We start from the raw sequence: 20,047 nt of genomic DNA on the forward strand, positions 1-20,047 counted from the left end.
ACCAGCTGGGAAAATGGGCTGAAAAATGGCAGATGGAGTTTAATACAGGCAAGTGTGAGGTATTGCACGTTGGAAGGACAAACCAAGGTAGAACATACAGGGTTAATGGTAAGGCACTGAGGAGTACAGTAGAACAGAGGGATCTGGGAATACAGATACACAATTCCCTAAAAGTGGTGTCACAGGTAGATAGGGTCGTAAAGAGAGCTTTTGGTACATTGGCCTTTATTAATCAAAGTATTGAGTATAAAAGCTGGAATGTTATGATGAGGTTGTATAAGGCAATGGTGAGGCCGAATCTGGAGTATTGTGTTCAGTTTTGGTCACCAAATTACAGGAAGGATATAAATAACATTTGAAAGAGTGCAGAGAAGGTTTACAAGGATGTTGCCAGGACTTGAGAAACTCAGTTACAGAGAAATGTTGAATAGGTTAGGACTTCATTCCCTGGAGCGTAGAAGAATGAGGGGAGATTTGATAGTGGTATATAAAATTATGATGGGTATAGATAGAGTGAATGAAAGCAGGCTTTTTCCACTGAGGCAAGGGGAGAAAAAAAAACAGAGGACATGGGTTAAGGGTGAGGGGTGAAAAGTTTAAAGGGAACATTAGAGGGGGGGGCTTCTTCACACAGAGAGTGGTGGGAGTATGGAATGAGCTGCCAGACGAGGTGGTAAATGCGGGTTTTTTTTTAACACTTAAGAATAAATTGGGCAGATACATGGATGGGAGGTGTATGGAGGGATATGGTCCGTGTGCAGGTCAGTGGGACTAGGCAGAAAATGGTTCAGCACAGCCAAGAAGGGTCAAAAGGCCTGCTTCTGTGCTGTAGTTTCTATGGTTTCCATGATAATATTTCATGTTTTCTGATTCATTTATAAAACCACTGCTGGAGGGCTGTCAGTGGCCTGTACATATTCACAGTGCCATATGAATGAAGTTCAAAGTTTAAAGTAAATTATATTATCAATGTACATAATGTCACCATGTACAACCCTGAGGTTAATTTTCTTGTGGGCATGGTCATAGAAACATAGAAATCTATAGCACATTACAGGCCCTTCGGCCCACAATGTTGTGCCGACCACGTAACCTACTCTAGAAACTGCCTAGAATTTCCCTGCTATATAACCCTCTATTTTTCTAAGCTACATGTACCTATCTAAGAGTCTCTTAAAAGACCCTATTGTATCTACCTCTATCACTGACTCTGGCTACGCACCTACCATTTTCTTTGTGAGAAACTTGCGTCTGACATCCCATTTGTACCTAATTCCAAGCACCTTAAAACAACACCCCGTCGTGTTAGCCATTTCAGCCCTGGGAAAAAGCCTCTGGTGATCCACACAATAAATGCCTCTCATCATCTTATATACCGCTATCAGGTCATCTCTCATCCTCCGTCACTCCAAGGAAAAAAGGCCAAGGCCAACCTAATCTCATAAGGCATGCTCTCCAATCCAGACAACCTCTTTGTAAATCTCCTCTGCATTCTCTCTATAGTATCCACATCCATCCCGCAGTGAGGTGACCAGAACTGAACACAGTACTCCAAGTGGGGTCTAACTAAGGTCTCATATAGCTGTAACATTACCTCCCAGCTCTTGAACTCAATCCCATGGTTGATGAAAGCCAACACACCATACGCCTCCTTAAGAACACTGTCAACCTGCACAACAGCCTTGAGAGTCCTATGGACATGGACCCCAAGATCTCACTGATCCTTTACACTGCCAAGAGTCTTAAGATTAATATTATGTTCTGTCTTCAAATTGGACCTACCGAAATGCTCAATATATCTATAGAATAATAAACAAAATAGAATCAATGAGAAAACACCTTACTAGGGCGTTCAGAGTGCAGCAGACAACCAACTGTGCCAATACAAAAAAGAAGTAATAATAAATAAATAATAAGCAATAAATATCAAGAACATGAGATAAAGAGTCCTTGAAAGTCAGTCTATTGGTTGTGGGAATATGTCAATGACAGGGCAAGTGAAGCTGAGTGGAGTTATCCCCTTTGATTCAAGAGCCAGAGGGGTAATAACTGTTCCTGAACCTGGTGGTGTGAGCCCTGAGCCTCCTGTACCTTCCTCCTGACAGCAGTAGTGAAAAGAGAGCATGTTCTGGATGGTGGAGAGTCCTTTATGATGGAGGCTGCTGAATATGGAGCTAATCATTGTTCAAGGAATAGTTTGCATTTTTAGACGTTCTATACTAATTCTGCTAGCTTCGTTTTACATTATTACATATGTGCCTTAATTATTTTTATAGCAAGGCAAGTGAGTAAATTAGACCCTGCAACATCTTGCTGAGAGAAATCCATAACTTTACATAAAGGGGTTCAGAGCAGGGGTTCCAGGCCTGGGTCCATGGACCCCTCGGTTAATGGGAAGGCTCATTGGCATAAAAACAGTTAATGATGCCTGGTTTAGAGTGTAATGCTCAGGGCTATCGGCTCATGTTTATCTAGGGGAAACCCCCGTCTGCCCGCCAAACCGTGTCTCACGTTTGCGTCGTTGTTGTGTAATGCCTCCTGGTACAAACTCACACATCAAATATCAGACAGCACACAATGTACGATTTACAGATTACTCCTTATAAATCTTAAGGACAGCTCAAGGACAGCTCTTATCCCACTCTTTTAAGGCTATTTAATGGTTCTCCTGCACAATAAGCGGGTGTGAGGTGGAGATACATCTCTACCAAAGGAGGTGTAAGGCACTCCTTCCTTCCACTAGCAACTATGTCACCCTTGGGAAAGGTGTAGCACCTGCTTAGCCCCACCGATCAAGGTCATGTGAAGCCATGGGAGCAGGTGGTGGATGACCATATGAGCAGCTGGTGCACATCACAAGTCCTGGTTATACAACCACTGACGCCAGGCAGACAATCTCTGCAGAGTACTGACAATGGCTGGGGTCACCCATCAGAAGAAGGCAATGTCCAACCACTTTTGTAGAAAAAATTGCCAAGAACAATCAAAGGTTCAAAGGTTCAATTTAATGTCAGAGAAATGTATACAATATATATCCTGAAATGCTTTTTCTTCACAAAATATCCATGAAAACAGAGAAGTGCCCCCAAAGAATCAACGCCAGTGATACGTGAGAACCCTAAAGTCCACCCCCCAGCTCCCCCATCCCGAGTGTAAGCGGTGGCAAGCAACAATCCCCCCTCCCCCCACCGACAGAACAAAAGCGCACCCGCTACCGAGCACAAGCATGAGCTAAGCGATAGCAAAGACACAGATCTTGCAGTTACCCCAAAGACTACCGCAATTCATTCGGCATTCAGCAACCCACAGGTACTCTCTCTCCCTAATAAGGTGAAAAGACCATGATTGCCTACATCATACGACTACTTCAGTGCATGGCTGTAGTGAATTCATTGGTAGGAGCAGCAATAAAGACAAGTTTTTTACTGTTCCTCGGTGCATGTCACAATAATTAGGATGCTGCAGTAACATAGTAGTTAGCACGATGCTTTTTACAGCTCAGGCATGCCAGAGTTTGAACTTCAATTCCAACATCATCTGCAAGGAGTCTGTACGTCTTCAGGTGCAGAGTATTCTAAAGGGAGAGGATGAACAGCCAGAAGTCTTGCTACACATTTGGACCAATGACATAAGTAGAAAAAGGGAGGAGGTCCTGAAAAGAGAATTCAGGGAGTTCAGTAGGAAGCTGAAAAGCAGGACCTCCAGGGTAGTAATCTCAGGCTACGTCCACACTTCACCGGATAATTTTGAAAACAAAGCTTTTTCTCTTCGTTTTGACCCTCTGTCCACACTAAAACGGCATTTTCATCCCCTGAAAACAGAGGTTTTCAGAAACAGTCTCCAGAGTGAATAAATCTGAAAATACCTAATATCCGTTGCAGTGTGTACGGGGTAACCGGAGCTTTTTAAAACCGCTGTCATGACGTGCTGGAACAGATGGCGGCAGCCTGGCATTTCATTGTTTTCTCCTTCTTATTATTATGATTACTACTTCATTGTCGCCAAACAATTGATACTAGAGCATACAATCATCACCGTGATATTTAATTCTGCACTTCGCAGAACCTAACTATTTCAGAACAGACGGCAACGAGACTGAAGCCAGAAGAGTTAGAAATGTACTCACCAAATACTTTGACCCATAGCTTACTGAATAAATAAGTATGCTCACTTTGCCCTGTTTTCTGTCCTTGCTTGCATGAAGGTAAGGACAGAAAACACCCTCCGCCACCTTCAGTTTTAATTCCATGCGGAATATTTTGGAGGATCAAGAACCAAGAACCAAGAATCAAGGTGATTTACCTATTTATGCAAGTACTTCTCTGACAATAGATGTGTAAGCCTAATGTAACATTGTAGGGAAATACAAGATAACACTGACGCAGACATGTTTTATACATTTAACAAGGTGCTTTATTAATGCAACAGAGTTAGTCAGTTTTTCAATGTTCCTCGTCAGCCGGGTCATACTGTCCATGAACTCCCTGTCAGTTGCCTCCATAAGCTGCAGTATTTGTTTTTTTTAAGTTTTAAGTCCTCCTGCGCAAGAGCCAAGAGCAATTCCTTTTAAGTTTTTCTACTCTGTAACTAGACAAACGCGCACCAAGTATACCGTTTCCTCTTTGCTTGTTTTCTGTGTGTCCTGCGTGTGCCCAGTAGGAGGAGATTTGCCCAAATATCCGTCTAATGTGGACAGAGATATTTTGAAAAACGCTTAGTGTGGATGCCTGTCGTTTTTACTCGAAACCGGCGTTTTCAAAATTATCCGGCGTAATGTGGACGTAGCCTCAGGATTGCTGCCTGTGCCACATGCTAACGAGCATAAGAATAGCATGATTAGGCATATTAACGTATGGCTGAAAGACTGCTGTAGGGGGCAGGTTTAAGATTCCTGGATCCTTGGGGCCTCTTCAGGGGCAGGTACGACCTGTACAAAAAGGGTGGGTTACACCTGAACTCAAAGGGGTCCAATATCCTAGCAGACAGATTAAATAGATCTGTTAGGGAGGGTTTATACTAATTTGGCAGGGGGATGGGAACCAGAGTGGTAGGGCTGAGGAAGGGGAAAACAGAAATACAGTGGCATGCAAAAGTTTGGGCACCTCTAAGTTTGGACACCCCTAGTCAAAATTTCTGTTACTATGGATAGCTAAGCAAGTAAGAGTTGAACTGTTCTATTCAAAAGTTCTATTCAAAAGGTTTAAAGGAACATCTAAGCAAGCCTGATGCATTTTGGAAACAAGTCCTGTGGACTGATGAAGTTAAAATAGAACTTTTTGGCCGCAATGAGCAAAGGTATGTTTGGAGAAAACAGGGTGCAGAATTTCATGAAAAGAACCCCTCTCCAACTGTTAAGCACAGGGGTGGATCGAGCATGCTTTGGGCTTGTGTTGCAGCCAGTGGCACAGGGAACATTTACTGGTAGAGGGAAGAATGAATTCAATTAAATCCCAGCAAATTCTGGAAGGAAACACCACACTGTCTGTAAAAAAGCTGAAGATGAAAAGAGGATGGCTTCTACAACAGGATAATGAACCTAAACACACCTCAAAATCCACAGTGGATACCTCAAGAGGCGCAAGCTGAAGGTTTTGCCATGGCCCTCACAGTCCCCTGACCTAAACATCATCAAGAATCTGTGGATAGACCTCAAAAGAGCAGTGCATGCAAGACGGCCCAAGAATCTCACAGAACTAGAAGCCTTTGGCAAGGGAGAATGGGTGAAGATCCCCCAAATAAGAATTGAAAGACTCTTAGCTGGCTACAGAAAGCATTTACAAGCTGTGATACTTGCCAAGGGGGGTGTTACTAAGTACTGCCATGCAGAGTGCCGAAACTTTTGGTTCGGGCCCTTTTCTTTTTTTTGTTATTTTGAAACTGTAAAAGATGGAAACTAGGAAGTTTTCTTGCTTAAAATATTAAAGAAATGTGTCATCTTTAACCTTATGCCTTTTGGAAATCAGTTCATCTCTTACTCGCTTAGCTATTCACAGTAACAGAAATTTTGACCAGGGGTGCCCAAACTTTTGTATGCCACTGTAAATCAGAGATAGTGTTCAACAGAAATGATAGGAAGGACAGGCATATGATGAGGCATAATCATAGCCAGTGGGATGAGTTACAGGGCAACAGAGGCATGGTGCAGTTAAAACAGAAAGCAACAGATACTGGACTGAAAGTGTTATATTTGAATGCACGCAGCATAAGAAATAAAATGGACAATCTTGAAGTTCAGCTACAGATTGGCAAGTATGACATTGTGGCCATCTCTGAAATTTGGCTAAATTATGGCTGCCATTGGGAGCTGAACATCCAAGGATATACGGTGTATTGGAAAGATAGGTTAGCAGGCAGAAGGGGTGGTGTGGCCCTGTGTATAAGAAATAATATTAAATCATTAGAAAGGGATGACATACGATTGGAAGGTGTAGAGCCTCTATGGTTGAGTTAAGAAATGGCAAGGGTAAAAGGACCCTAATGGCAGTTGTATACAGGCCTCCAAACAGCAGCTGGGATGTGGATTACAAATTACTGCAGGAGAGAGAAAAGGCATGTCAGAAGGGCAATGTCATGATAATCATTGGGGATGTTAACATGAAAGTGGATTGGGAAAACCAGGTCAGTACTGGACCTCAAGAGAGAGAATTTGTAGAATGTCTTAGGGATGGCTTTTTAGAGCAGCTTGTTGTTGAGCCCACTAGGGGATAAGCTGTGCTGGATTGGGTGTTGTGCAATGATCCAGAAGTGATAAGAGGGCTGAAGGTTACGGAACCCTGAGGGAACAATGATCATAGTATGATCAAGTTCACTTTGAATTTTGAGAAGCAGAAACTAAATTCCAATGTGCTGGTATTTCAGAGAAATAAAGGAAATTACAATGGCATGAGAGGGGAACTGGCCAAGGTTGACTGGAAAGGGACACTAGCAGGAAGGACAGCAGAGCAGCAATGGCTGGAATTTCTGCAAAAAATGAGGGAAGTGCAAGACAAATATATTCCAAATAAGAAGAAATTTTCGAGTGGAAGGAGGATACTACCATGGCTGACAAGTGAAGTCAGAGTCAAAGTAAAAGCAAAAGAGAGGGCATACAAGGAAGCCAGAGCTAGTGGGAAGGTAGAGGATTGGGAAGCTTTTAAAAACTCATTGAAGGAAGCTAAGAAGGTCATTAGAAAGGAAAAGATGAATTATGAAAGGAAACTGGCGACTAATATCCAAGAAGATACTGAAAGCTTACGGGAAGATAACTTTCAGTACTGAAAGGGTAAAAGAGTGTTAGTAGATAAAAGACCAATAGAAAATGACTCTGGAGATATTGTAATGAGAGACGTCGAGATGGCAGAGGAACTGAATGCGTATTTTGCATCAGTCCTCACACTTGCAATATACCAGACATTCAAGAGTGTTAGGGAAGTGAAGTATGTGCAGTGAAAATTATGACTGAGAAGGTGCTCAGGAAGCTGAATGGTCTGAGGGTATATAAATCTCCTGGACCTGATAGAATGCATGCTCGGGTTCTGAAGGATGTAGCTGGAGAGATTGTGGAGGCCTTAACTATGATCTTTCAAGAATCGATAGATTCTGGCATTGCACCAGATGACTGGAAAATTGCAAATGTTACTCCGCTATTTATGAAGGGTGGGAGGCTGCAGAAAGGAAACTATAAACATGTTAGCCTGACATCAGTGGTTGGGAATTTGTTGGAATCGATTGTTAGGGATGAGATTACGGAATACCTGGAGGCACATGACAAGATGGACCAAAGCCAGCATGGTTTCCTGAAAGGAAAATCCTGGCTGACTAACCTACTGCAATTCTTTGAGGAAATTACAAGCAGGGTAGACAAAGGAGATGCAGTGGATGTGCTGTACTTGGATTGTCAGAAGGCCTTTGACAAGGTGCTACACATGAAGCTGCTTAACAAGATAAGAGCCCATGGAATTATAGGCAAGTTACTAGCATGGGTGGAGCATTGGCTGATCAGCAGAAAACAGAGAGTGGGTATAAAGGGATCCTATTCTGGCTGGCTGCCAGTTACCAGTGGAGTTCCACAGGGGTAGGTGTTGGGACCGCTGCTTTTTATGATGTATGTCAATGATTTAGACTATGGTATTAATGGATTTGTGGCTAAATTTGCCAATGATACAAAGATTGGTGGAGGAGTGGATAGTTTTGAAGAAACAGAGCCTGCAGAGAGACTTAGGTAGTTTAGGGGAATGGGCAAAGAAGTGGGAAATGAAATACAATGTTAGAAAGTGTTTGGTCATACACTTTAATAGAAGAAATAGATGGGCAGACCATTATTTAGAAGGGGAGAGAATTCAAAAAGCAGAGATGCAAAGGGACTTGGGAGTCCTTGTGCAGGATACCCTAAAGTTTAACCTGCAGGTTGAGTTGGTGGTGAAGAAGACGAATGCAATGTTGGCATTCATTTCTAGAGGTATAGAATATAAGAGCCGGGATGTGATGTTGAGACTCTATAAGGCACTTGTGAGACCACACTTGGAGTATTGTGTTCAGTTTTGGGCTCTTTATTTTAGAAAGGTTATACGGACATTGGAAAGAGTTCAAAGAAGATTCACGAGAATGATTCCAGGAATGAAAGGGTTACCGTCTGAGGAATACCTGGCAACTCTTGGGCTGTATTCCCTGGAGTTCAGGAGAATGAAGGAGGATCTTATAGAAACATTCCAAATTTTAGAAGGCCTGAACAGATTAGATATGCCAGAGTTATTTCCCATGGTAGGGGAGTCTAGGACAAAAGGGCATGACTTCAGGATTGAAAGATTTCCATTTAGAACATAGATGTGGAGAAATTACTTTAGTCAGAGGGTGGTAAATCTGTGGAATTTGTTGCCAAGAATGGCTGTGGAGGCCAAGTCATTGGATGTATTTAAGGCAGAGATAGATACGTTTTTGATTAGCCAGGGTATCAAAGGGTATGGGGAGAAGGAAGGGGAGTGGGGATGACTGGAAGAATTGGATCAGCCCATGATTGAATGGCAGAACAGACTTGATGGGCCAAATGGCCTACATCTGCCCCTATATCTTATAGTCTTATGGTCTTCCCTTTGAATGAATGAGTTTCCTCCAGGTGCTTCGGTTTCCTCCCACTGTCCAAAGACCTACTGGCTAGAAGATTAATTGGTGATTGTAAATTATCCTGTGATTAGGCTTGGGTTAAATTGGTGAGTTGCCAGCTTTGCAGCTCAATGGTCCAGAAGAGTATCTGTGCTGTATCTCTAAATAAATAAAATAATAAGCTAGCACCAAATTTACTAAGTGGTGCTAAGTTGTAGATATGAATTTATTAATCACACTTAACAATGAATTCAACTGGTACTGAGATATTGGTAAGGCAAAGTTAGTGTCAGACTGTCCGTTTGTTCATTTTGTGTTACCATCCAGGGTAAACTTCTACCACTGCATTACTTCATGCGGAAAAAGTAACTGAGCAGTTGAACAATGTCCTAGAAAATATATCACGTTGTTGAATCAAACATTCTATCATTGCAATTTTTTATTATCTATTCATTCCAATGAAATTCTCCACTGAAATTAATCTTTTTCGTGAATAAATGTCTTTTTCATAATCATTTCTCTTCCAATCAATTGCAAGTTATTTTCTAAATGTCCAAAGGGTTCAGACTGTTCACATAAAGCCATTAAATATAATATAATACCTCATAATAAGTTTAATGATTTTGTACTTTCAGTACTTTTGCAAAATAATTAGAAATGTAGCGGACTTACAACTAATTATGATTCGAATATTAAAGCATAAATCCTACCACCAGTCACAAGCAATGCCTGCTATGCATCGGTAAATTTGGAAAAACTCAATGTAGGCACAGAATTCTGCCGCTGCATAACTATAGTATCATGAAAGGCAGGTTGCTTGTTAACATACGCTAATTGTTTTCAACTGATTTTCAAGACGGTATCGAGGGTAACACAAAAATGCTGAAGGAACTCAGCAGGTCAGGACTGATGAAGGTTCTTGGTCCATAATGTTGACCATGTATTACCCTCTGACCTGCTGAGCTCCTCCAGCAATTTTTGTGTGTGTTATTCTAGATTTCCAGCATATAAAAAGTTTCTTGCGTTTATACCTATATATCTACCAATTTTCTAGCCTTCTCTAAATATTCTATTGTAAGCTAGAAAAGAACCCAAAACAATACCAAACTGGAGTGTTAAGATTCATGGAAATATTACAATAATTACTTTGTGTTCAAGCAATATTTTTGCTTAGTGGTGAGAAAGAGCTTGCAATACATTTGCTGAATTTGCCTTGGATTTAATTTTCTGAATAGATCAGACTTTGCATGTGATATAATGCCTTAGCTGTGATTCAGTTGGTATCATTTTTGCTTTGGGGTCAGAAGCTTATAAGTTCAAGTCTCTCTTCAGCGATTAGTGCTGTACTGAGGAATTGCTGTATCATCAAAGAGACTTTCTGATGAGTTCCCAAAATTAAAGCTTTAGTGATTGCTTTATATGTCCCTGAGTGCATGAAGTTTTGATGAATAAACTCTTCTCGGGTTTAGCTTTTTCTCAGTGTAAGAAAAGGAAACAATTTTCTAATCTAACTGATTGGTTTACCGGTAAGATTGGCTAGAACAGTTCTTGAATCATCAATCTGTAAACTGAATCAATGTCAATCTATTTTAAGCTCTCACATGGATCTAAAAACAGGCAGTTAGTGTCTTGAGTAACACATTCAAAGCACTGGAAGAACTCAGCAGGTCAGGCAGCATCTATGGAAAGAATAAACACTCAACCTTTTGGGGTTTTGGACAAAATTTTGACTGTTTATTTCTCTCCATAGATGCTGCCTGACCTGCTGAGTTCCTCCAGCACTTTGTATGTTACAGTGGATTTCCAGCATCTGCAGAATCTCTTGCGTTGTGATTAATGGCTTAATGGAACATGTACTGCTTTTATTTGCATAATGGCTCAGTATTAGGAAAATGAGACGGGATCTCATTGAAACATTCCGTATGTTAAAAGGCCTGAAGAGATTAGATATGGCAAAATTATTTCTCATGGTAGGGGAGTCTAGGACAAGAGGGCACGACTTCAGGATTGAAGGACGTCAATTTAGAACAGAGATGCAGAGAAATAACTTTAGACAGGGGGTGGTAAATCTGTGGAATTTTTTGCCATGAACAGCTGCAGAGGCCAAGTCATTGGGGGTATTTAAGTTAGAGATAGGTAGGTTCTTGATTAGCCAGGGCATCAAAGGGTATGGGGAGAAGGCAGGGGAGTGGGGATGACTGGAATAATTGAATCAGCCCATGATTGAATGGCGGAGCAGACTCGATGGACCGAATGGCTTACTCCTGCTCTTATATCTTATGGTCTTATGATCATATGATATTTGAGGTGCTGAAATTTCCATCATTTGGGGAAAATAAATTATGTGTGGGAAGAGAGGAGTGCTTTTTTTCTGTACTAAAAAGCATGAAATTGCAAAGAAGTTACAACATAGTATCTGCCCATTTATTCCAACTGATCTATAGAAACATAGAAAATAGGTGCAGGAGTAGGCCATTCGGCCCTTCGAGCCTGCACCGCCATTTACTATGATCATGGCTGATCATCCAACTCAGAACCCTGCACCAGCCTTCCCTCCATACCCCCTGATCCCCGTAGCCACAAGGGCCATATCTAACTCCCTCTTAAATATAGCCAATGAACTGGCCTCAACTGTTTCCTGTGGCAGAGAATTCCACAGATTCACCACTCTCTGTGTGAAGAAGTTTTTCCTAATCTCGGTCCTAAAAGGCTTCCCCTTTATCCTCAAACTGTGACCCCTCGTTCTGGACTTCCCCAACATTGGGAACAATCTTCCTGCATCTAGCCTGTCCAATCCCTTTAGGATTTTATACGTTTCAATCAGATCCCCCCTCAATCTTCTAAATTCCAACGAGTACAAGCCCAGTTCATCCAGTCTTTCTTCATATGAAAGTCCTGCCATCCCAGGAATCAATCTGGTGAACCTTCTTTGTACTCCCTCTATGGCAAGGATGTCTTTCCTCAGATTAGGGGACCAAAACTGCACACAATACTCCAGGTGTGGTCTCACCAAGGCCTTGTACAACTGCAGTAGTACCTCCCTGCTCCTGTACTCGAATCCTCTCGCTATAAATGCCAGCATACCATTTGCCTTTTTCACCGCCTGCTGTACCTGCATGCCCACTTTCAATGACTGGTGTATAATGACACCCAGGTCTCATTGCACCTCCCCTTTTCCTAATCAGCCACCATTCAGATAATAATCTGTTTTCCTATTTTTGCCACCAAAGTGGATAACTTCACATTTATCCACATTAAATTGCATCTGCCATGAATTTGCCCACTCACCCAACCTATCCAAGTCACCCTGCATCTTCTTAGCATCCTCCTCACAGCTAACCCTGCCGCCCAGCTTCGTGTCATCCGCAAACTTGGAGATGCTGCATTTAATTCCCTCATCCAAGTCATTAATATATATTGTAAACAACTGGGGTCCCAGCACTGAGCCTTGCGGTACCCCACTAGTCACCGCCTGCCATTCTGAAAAGGTCCCGTTTATTCCCACTCTTTGCTAACCAATTCTCTATCCACATCAATACCTTACCCCCAATACTGTGTGCTTTAAGTTTGCACACTAATCTCCTGCGTGGGACCTTGTCAAAAGCCTTTTGAAAATCCAAATATACCACATCCACTGGTTCTCCCCTATCCACTCTACTAGTTACATCCTCAAAAAATTCTATGAGATTCGTCAGACATGATTTTCCTTTCACAAATCCATGCTGACTTTGTCCGATGATTTCACCGCTTTCCAAATGTGCTGTTATCACATCTTTGATAACTGACTCCAGCAGTTTCCCCACCACTGACATTAGGCTAACCGGTCTATAATTCCCTGGTTTCTCTCTCTCTCCTTTTTTAAAAAGTGGGGTTACATTAGCCACCCTCCAATCCTCAGGAACTAGTCCAGAATCTAATGAGTTTTGAAAAATTATCACTAATGCATCCACTATTTCTTGGGCTACTTCCTTAAGCACTCTGGGATGCAGACCATCTGGCCCTGGGGATTTATCTGCCTTTAATCCCTTCAATTTACCTAGCACCACTTCCCTACTAACATGTATTTCCCTCAGTTTCTCCATCTCACTGGACCCTCTGTCCCCTACTATTTCTGGAAGATTATTTATGTCCTCCTTAGTGAAGACAGAACCAAAGTAATTATTCAATTGGTCTGCCATGTCCTTGCTCCCCATAATCAATTCACCTGTTTCTGTCTGTAGGGGACCTACATTTGTCTTTACCAGTCTTTTCCTTTTTACATATCTCTAAAAGCTTTTACAGTCAGTTTTTATATTCCCTGCCAGTTTTCTCTCATAATCTTTTTCCCCCTTCCTAATTAAGCCCTTTGTCCTCCTCTGCTGAACTCTGAATTTCTCCCAGTCCTCAGGTGAGCCACTTTCTCTAGCTAATTTGTATGCTTCTTCTTTGGAATTGATACTATCCCTAATTTCTCTTGTCAGCCACGGGTGCACTACCTTCCTTGATTTATTCTTTTGCCAAACTGGGATGAACAATCGTCTATGCTTTAGAAGAGACCCTGACTTCCTTACTTGATCTTATACTAACTCCATACCTTATTCCATTTTACCCCAATGATTTATTCAGCCTTCCCTAAATACTTAACAATTCCATGCAATGACATGCCCTCTTAATAACCACTTGAAAGCTGAAGTGTTTCTTCAGTTCCTTACAGAAGCAAGAGAAAATCTGCAGGTGCTGGAAATTCATGCAAAGCATACAAAATGCTGGAGGATCTCAGCAGGCCAGGCAGCATCTATTACAAAAAGTAAACAGTCAATGCTTGGGGCCAAGGTCCTTCATCGGTCCTGATGAAGGACCTAGGTCTGAAACGTCGACTATTTACTCTTTTCCATAGATGCTGCATGGCCTGCTGAGTTCCTCCAGCATTTTGTGTGTTCCTGAGTTCCTTACTTTACTTATTTTTATCCCTCAGAAGTTTATAGCTTTAACATAGTATTCTTAATGGGTGGAACAATATGATGTGTTCCAAATCAAATCACTTAACTTTAAAGACATGAATTTTTCAACGAGGAAACGTTCCTCCCTTTTCAGTCCTTCTTTGCTCAGAATTTTAAAAAAATATTTTAAATCATTCCTACACAACAGACTCCTTCAAGAGGAACATCACTGCTTCAGGTGTTTTGGAGGTTTGCATGCCTCAATGACCCAGACAGCTATGATGGCTGGAGTCAGGGTCTTGTGCTGTGGCTCTTCGTCGGGTCACCCATGCCAAACAGGTCAAAGGGTGGAAGCCAGCCTAAGAGTGACCCACCAGTCTTCCAGGTTCAGGGTTTCTGCCCGGGGCTAACAACCCTGACCTGTCAAAAAACAACTGTTAAGGGAATGACAATGAAGAATCCTTCTACACATTCAGAGGTGAAGGACCTTCATTGCTGAGCTAAACGGCAGTGATGTAATGAGCAGTAAGAAAGTAGACAGCAGACGAAATATGCACAATTCATTAATTTCACCAGAAAATTTAAATACTTTCTAATTCATTGTACAATTTAATACTGTTTGAGATTTTTGTTTCACATGCCTTTGACATGCGGTTAGTGCCTCATTAAAAGATTGAATCAAACCAAAATACTGTTTTCTAGCAAATCCATTATTCAATATCCACTATTAAAATGAATTAATTTATTACTTGTTTTGATTTCTATCTACCAGTGAGAAATTCTTGACCTGTGGATACAAGACCATAAGACCATAAGATATAGGAACAGAATTAGGCCATTTGGTCCTTCGAGTCTTCTCCGCCATTTCATCATGGCGTATCGAATTTTCTCTCAGCCCCAATCTCCTGCCTTCTCCCCGTATCCCTTCATGCCCTGACCAATCAAGAATCTATCAAACTCTGCCTTAAATATATGTAAAGACTTGGCCTCCACAGCTGCCTGTGGCAAAGAATTCCACAGATTCACCATACTCTAACTAAAGAAATTCCTCCTCATTTCTGTACTAAAAAGATGGCCCCTCCACCTATCTTCACATCATCTGCAAAGTTTGCAACAAAGCCATTAATTTCATCATCCAAGCTGTACAATAACATACTGTACAATGTAAAAAGAATCAGTCCAAACACAAACCCCTGGGAACATCACCATCACCAGCAGCCAATTTGAAAAGGTTCTCTTTATTCCCAGTCTTTGTCTCCTGAAAATCAGCCACTGCTTTATCCATGCTAGAATCTTTCCTGTGATACCACAGACTTGAAGCTTATTAAGCAGCCTATTATTGACCAGCTTAATTTTGTATTTCAACTTTACTTTCTTAATGACTTTTTTATTTACCTCCAGTTGGTTTTTAAAAGCTCCAAGGTACAGGCCCAAAGCTGCCAAAAGCTCCTCATATGTAACCCCTTGGTTCCCAGAATCAATCTTGTGAACCTCCTCTGGATTCTCTCCAATGACAACATGTTCTTTCTGAGATATGAGGACCAAACAATGATGGTGCGTGCAGCAGGACTATTGTTCCTTTGGTGGATATGTTCGAAACCCAGAGAGATTCATTACTTCCGAGTGGTGAGAAAGATTTCTTCAAAGTATTCTGACAGATGTGTCAGGAAAATTTTCCTTGAGGAAACTATGCTGACTACAGCCTATTTTGTCTTGTGCCTCCAAGTACCCTGAGACTTCATTCTTAATAATTGACTCTAAGATTTTCCCAACCACTGAGGTCAGACTATTTGGCATATAGTTTCCTTTCTTCTGCCTTTCTCTCTCCTTGAAGAGTGGAGTGAGATTTGCAATTTTCCAGTCTTTCAGAACCTTTCCACAACCCAGTGGTTCTCAAAAGATCATTACTAATGCCTTCACAATTTTTCTAGCCACCTTTTTCCAAACTCTGGGGTGTGCAGCATCCAGTCCAGGTGACTTATCTATCTTCAGAACTTTCAGTCTCCCAAGAAACTTCTGCCTGGTAATGGTAACTCCACACACTTTATGACCTCTGGCACTTGGAACTTCCACCACATTGCTAGTGTCTTTCACAGTGAAGACTGATGCAAAATACTTACTTAGTTCATCGTCTATTACTTGTTCCCCATTTCTACCTCTCTAGTATCATTTTCCAGCAGTCCAACATGCATTCTCAACTCTCTTTTACAATTTATGTAGCTGAAAAAATTTATGGTATCCTCTTTAATATTATTGGCCAGCTTAATTTCTTATTCCATCTTTAACTTCTTAATGACTTTTTTACTTGTCTTCTGTTGGTTTTTAAAAGCTTCCCAATATTCTAACTTCCCACTAATTTTTGCTCTATTATATGCTCTTTCTTTAGCTTTTATGTTGGATTTGGCTTCTCTTGTTAGCCACGGCTTTGTCATCTTTCCTTTAGAATACGTCTTCCTCTTTGGGATGTATATATCCTGTGCCTTCCAAATTGCTTCCAGAAATTCCAGCCATTGCTGCTCTGCCATCATCCCTGCCAGTATTCCTTTTTCTAATCAATTCTGGCCAAATCCTCTATCATGCCTCTGTAATTCCCTTTGCTCCACTGTAATTCTGCTACATCTGACTTTAGCTTCTCCTTCTCAAATTTCAGGATGAATTTATCATATTATGATCACTTGCCCTATGTATAAATTCTCTGGATGAAGTCTGCTTTTCTGTAGAGTCACAGATTTACATAGCACAGAAGCAATGCCTTTTGGTTCTACCAGTCTATGCTGACCAAAATGCTCCATCCAGGCTTGTCCCATTTGCCAACATTTGGCTCATAATCTTCCAAAAGCTTCTTATCCGTGTAACTGTCCAACTGCTTGCTGTGTTTTAAATATTTCAGTAATATTATAAATACATTGTTTGAATAAGCTTGCTGCTTATGGTTGTTTACATAATTCATTATGGGTTACATATAAAAGTATGTGAATGACATACGTCATTACGCCACAGCATCAGAGGTGTACACTATGCTACAGTATAACTAAGCATACATGAGTTATTTCCTGGCTTCCTGTACAAAACATAACACTTGCCCTTTAAGTATTGTTGTTAATGGTAGCTGTGTATTTCTTCTATATCCCTTTGCTGCAGAATTTCATCAGGAAACTTTCCAATTCATTGAGTGATTAATGGTTTACAAAGATCAACCATCATTTAAAACAAAACAATTTCTTGAAGTATTAATCTCTTACATCTTCCATAAGTTCTTTCCTGTTGCTCACTAATGCAGACATAAAGCATCATCCACTGAAGACTTTTTTCAAAGGTTAGCTTTATTTGTCATACATCAAAACACACATTTGTGTCAAAAAGGTTCAATTGCAAATTTAATTGTCATTCAACCACACATAAATACCCATGAATACAGCCATACAAAAAAGCCTTACTCCAGGGCCGAGGTGCAAAACACAGAACCAACAGTCATACACAGCACAAGGCACATTTAAGGTAGCAAGCACACATAAGGTATCAGTAAAATACCATCACACAAAAAAATATAGTCTAAGACCATAAGTCCATGAATGTTGCAAGAGTCTGCAGTCAAACACAAAATGGCTTGTCTTCTGCCAGACGAACACTTGGGAAGGAGTACCAACTCCAGCATGGAAGCCGCGCCACACTGCCTCCAGTGGAGCACACTGACTCCCAAACCTCTCTCCAGGGCGACTCCGTGCCTTGAGGCCTGATCCTTATTATGATCGAGGCCATGCAGCTCTCCCACCACCTGAGCCTCCCACCCACCAATAAAGCAGTGAATCAGACTTGCAGCAATCCATCTTTACAATGTCCAACAGGACCTTGCGGTTACAAGACAGGCAACTAAGATGATCAGACTACACACCTAAGATCAGTGAGGATTATGCTGGGAGTTGCCTGCAAGTATCACACTTCTGTCACTGACATAGCATGCGCACAGCTCACCAACCCTGACCGTACATCTTTAGAATGTGGGAGGAGGCCGGAGCACCTGTAGGACAACTACATGGTCACAGCGAGTATGCGCAATCTCCTTGCAGACAGTAGTGGGAATCAATGGGGGTCTACAAAGTGTACTAACCACTACGCCATTGTGCCACCTGAGGTACTCTGCATTCAACTAACTGAAGTAACTGGTATAGAAGTATGCCAAAAGTCATAACACATGGTACAGAAAGTCCTTTAGAATACCCTGCATCCAAATATGCTCTATAAAAGGCTAGCAGATCATAGAGCCATAGAATATTACAGCACAGGATCTACATCAGAGCAGCACAATTGCAATAAAGATATACTGTACGCATATTGCCAGTGAAGGTGACAATGACGTTTTGTGTACCTGACTCCTTCCGGGTTAGAAACTGAGCTATTTGGAAAATCTTGCAGTTTACTTATCATGTGTAAAAGCTAGGGATGTTCTCTTTAAAGAAAAGGATGAGAGGCAACTTGATAGAGATTATGAGAGACATAGAACATAGAAAACCTACAGCACAATACAGGTCTTTCAGCCCACAAAGTTGTGCCGAACATGTCCCTACCTTAGAAATTACTAGGCTTACCTATAGCTCTCTATTTCACTAAGCTCCATGTACCTATCTAAATGTCTCTTAAAAGATCCTATCGTATCCGCCTCCACCGGCAGCCCATTCCATGCACTCAGCACTCTCTGAGTAAAAAACTTACCCCTGACATCTCCTCTGTAGCTACTCCCCAGCACCTTAAACCTGTGTCCTCTTGTGGCAACCATTTCAGTCCTGGGAAAAGCCTCTGACTATCCACACGATCAATGCCTCACATCATCTTATACACCTCCATCAGGTCGCCTCTCACCCTCCATCACTCCAAGGAGAAAAGGCTGAGTTCACTCAACCTATTCTCATAAGCCATGCTCCCCAATCCAGGCAACATCCTTGTAAATCTCTTCTGCACCCTTTCTATGGTTTCCACATCCTTCCTGTAGTGAGGTGATCAGAACTGAGCACAGTACTCCAAGTGGGGTCTGATCAGGGTCCTATATAGCTGCAACATTATCTCTTGGCTCCTAAATTCAATTCCACGATTGATGAAGGCCAATACACCGCACGCCTTCTTAACAGAGTCAATCTGCGCAGCTGCTTTGAGCATCCTATGGACTCGAAGCCCCAAGATCCCTCTGATCCTCCACTGCCAAGAGTCTTACCATTAATACTATATTCTGCCATCATTTTTGACTTACCAAAATGAACCACTTCACATTTATCTGGGTTGAACTCCAACTGCCACTTCTCAGCCCAGTATTGCATCCTTCTGAACTCCAGCAAGTACTGTCCCTCTGACAGCCCTCCACACTATTCACAACACCTCCAACCTTTGTGTTGTCAGCAAACTTTCTAACACATCCCTCCACTTCCTCATCCAGGTCATTTATAAAAATCATGAAAAGTAGGGGTCCCCGAACAGATCCCTGAGGTACACCACTGGTCACCCGCCTCCATGCAGAATATGACCCGTCTACAACTACTCTTTGCCTTCTGTGGGCAAGCCATTTCTGAATCCAGTTGTAAAGTTTTAGTAGCCTAAGCCTTGTTGTCATAGAAATGTGTCTGTTGGTATAAAATGGGTTTCATTTTTTGGAAGTTGGTTTTGGCAATGGCAATTCTTCTTTTTATTTCTACTTTACTTCTAGCATCTTGTGATATAAAGCTACCAAGGTAATTAAATCTGGTCTTTTGTTCAATCTCTTGGTTACCAATGTACAATTGGCAGTTGGGAGTATCCTGCTGTTTTGATATTACCATACATTTGTTTTTTTTACAGTTGATGGTTAGACCAAAATCTGCAATTAATCACTACAGAATGTAAAATATGAACTCTTTGGCCACTTTATTAGGTAGACCTGTAAACCTACTCATTAAGGCAAATATCACATCAGGCAATCATGCTGGGTTTTAATGCACAACAGTCTCCAGAATTTACAGATGGTTCAAAAAACAAAACAAGAAGGCATCCAGTGAGTGGCTGTTCTGTGGGCAGAAATGCCTTGT

The sequence above is a fragment of the Mobula birostris genome, chromosome 1, assembly GCF_030028105.1.
Source record: "Mobula birostris isolate sMobBir1 chromosome 1, sMobBir1.hap1, whole genome shotgun sequence".
NCBI classification, from domain to species: domain Eukaryota; kingdom Metazoa; phylum Chordata; class Chondrichthyes; order Myliobatiformes; family Myliobatidae; genus Mobula; species Mobula birostris.